At 44.6% G+C, this 2,500-nt stretch overlaps 1 non-coding gene across 1 annotated transcript; it reads right to left on the bottom strand.

Moving 5' to 3' along the window:
- Positions 1-928: 928 nt before the first annotated feature.
- On the bottom strand, positions 929-1,083 carry LOC143306199 (5.8S ribosomal RNA). The gene has a single exon (XR_013063657.1). It is a non-coding gene; the product is annotated as a 5.8S ribosomal RNA (ribosomal RNA).
- Between the last annotated feature and the right edge of the window lie 1,417 nt (positions 1,084-2,500).

Here is a 2,500-nt window from a genome sequence, read left to right as displayed (position 1 = left end):
CCACGGAGGCTTCGAAGTTCCTTCACCATTCGCTTTCCTCTCTTTTGTTACACAGTTTCAGACTACGATCAGGGGTACCGAAACGCTGTATTGATTGTAAACAACCATTTTTATCTTGGAGCGGAGCGTTCCTTTACTCGTTAGATTTGTCTTGTCGCGTGTGTATTCGCTTTTTCGACGCTTTTTAACCATTTAACTTGTTTAGCGAAGCTAAACGCACAGACAGACAAAAAAAAAGGAACAGCATCGCGCGTCAAACAGCGACGACCCATCTGAAGCGATCTTTCATTTATACACCGTTTGTAAACAGAGAGATGTATAAAGCGCGGGGAATCATTCGAAACCCTGGGGCTATTCGAGCTTGCATTTCAGCAAATTATCATCTCAAACATTTCACTCGTTTGCTTTTTCTAAATTTATAGGAGAGCTTCTTTCGTTTATTTTTGACACACCTTTCGTAAATATCGTTTCTGGCAACGTCGGGAGCGTGGATTTCTACAAGTGAACAATCGCGCCGATCCGATAACTTCCAGCAGGATGGAGAATCTTTATAGATTATCTTCCGAGAACTCGGTGCTTTCACGGGCGGTCGTTTATAAATTTTAACGAACGACTCGCGCGCCGTGACGCACTTGCGCTAGTTCGAAGAGATATTTCGAAATTTGTTTCTCTCCTTTAACGGCCTGCATTTAGTGTATCGGTTGCGATTTTCGTCACATCGTTTCCACGACAAACGCCGACGAACTGCCCAACTATCGCTCGTACGTTGCGACTCTTTCTTTGTTTATCGTTCATTCATTCTTTCAATTTCGTTCGATAATCCCGCTCCGAAACGTTCTACTTTCGTTGAACGACGGCGAGATGTTTAGAAAGAAATGAATTACTCTTTTTTCGAGAAGCAAACGCAAGCAGTCTTTTGTTAAGAAAACGACCCTCAGCCAGGCGTGGTCCAGGAATTGTATCCGTGGACCGCAATGTGCGTTCGAAATGTCGATGTTCATGTGTCCTGCAGTTCACACGTTGACGCGCAATTAGCTGCGTTCTTCATCGACCCACGAGCCAAGTGATCCACCGTTCAGGGTAATCGTAAAATTTTGTATTTCAAACTCTTTAGATCTTTAGAGTGTTATTTTCATTATTAACACGCATCACATTCGATACCCACATCACTCTCCCACCCGGCGCGTGCGGGAGAGCGAATTCGGGCGTCGCCAACGTATTTGTTTGTTTGTTCGATCGTTGACGACACGATCGCGTCCAAGGACGGAAACCGTCGGAGAAACGCCCAGTGGCACGCTCCTCTCGACGGTCGGGCGTAAAGTACATTTAAAAACCTTGAAAAGTACGAACGCACACAAGGAATGCGAGCGCGCGTCCTGTCGCTGAATCGTGGGTTGCGAGATTCGAACAGACACACGGCCGGCGACGATCGGTCTAACTAATGGACACATAGTTTTTCAAAGACTCGCTATCGTCGCTTCTCAGCCGGTCCGTAAACAACACACATCGATCAGGCGGACGCACGAATCTTACCACGGTGCGTGTTTCGTAGATTCCAGGTTACCCGCAAGTACCTCTCTCTCCCTCTCGAAAGAGGAATCTCGATCCGTCCTTTTTGGACAATGGAGAAATCTTTTTATCGCAACACGGATGGCAAAGAAACAACCAAAGCGTAGGAGCGTGGGGACGAGAGCGACGAAAAGAACGTCGCGAAAACAAAGTTTCGACGGTTGCTCGTTCTAATACATCGTAGTTTCAACTCTCTCAGTTTTAACCACTCCTAGACGCTTCGTAAACTTTTAACAATTCTTCGCCTCCGCGAGTTTCATTTCGAATAGAGCGAACGCAACACGGACCAAAAAAACTCCGGTGATGCCAGATCATTTAGCAAAGATCAGACGGCGGGTCATCTGTATTCCTTTTCTCTCTTTTTTATATCTTTCCATTTAACTAGGGTGTCGCAACGACGGGTACATTTATATATTTATATATATTGTATTTCAATTTTAATGATCCTTCACTTTCGGTTTGTAATAATATGATCCTTCTTTCATTTCGATCCTTCATATTGTAGGTTAACCAACAGAAGTTTGTTTTTTTACGACTTGTATTTTTGTGGTTTGTTTGTTTGTTTCTTACGACTTGTTTGTACCCGATCAAGTAGACGACGACCCATAAGTATAAGTTAGAGAGATAAAGGTCGAGAGACCTCACGCAAGCGTCTTTTACTTCCATTCACATCAGCCAGAGAGAAATGGTCCGGCGTCGTGCTCTTTGGCGCCGTTGGTCGCACAGTTTTTTTGCCGGCGGTTCCGAACGGACGGGAGAAACGCGATGAGTAATCAAAGCGACCTCCGCACGTAACCGTGTCGGTGTAATTTTACCGCATCGCAGCGTTTTGGTATTTGTTTCTTATTGGCTCGAACCCGAGATTTATGTGTTTTGTGTCATGTATATGGTATTATTTACTATATCTTTCTCGTTTTGTATAATTTTTGGT

Source organism: Osmia lignaria, unplaced genomic scaffold (genome assembly GCF_051020975.1).
Source record: "Osmia lignaria lignaria isolate PbOS001 unplaced genomic scaffold, iyOsmLign1 scaffold0002, whole genome shotgun sequence".
NCBI lineage: Eukaryota > Metazoa > Arthropoda > Insecta > Hymenoptera > Megachilidae > Osmia > Osmia lignaria.
Note: the sequence above shows the minus strand (reverse complement) of the source record. Positions and strands in the feature narration are given on the sequence as shown.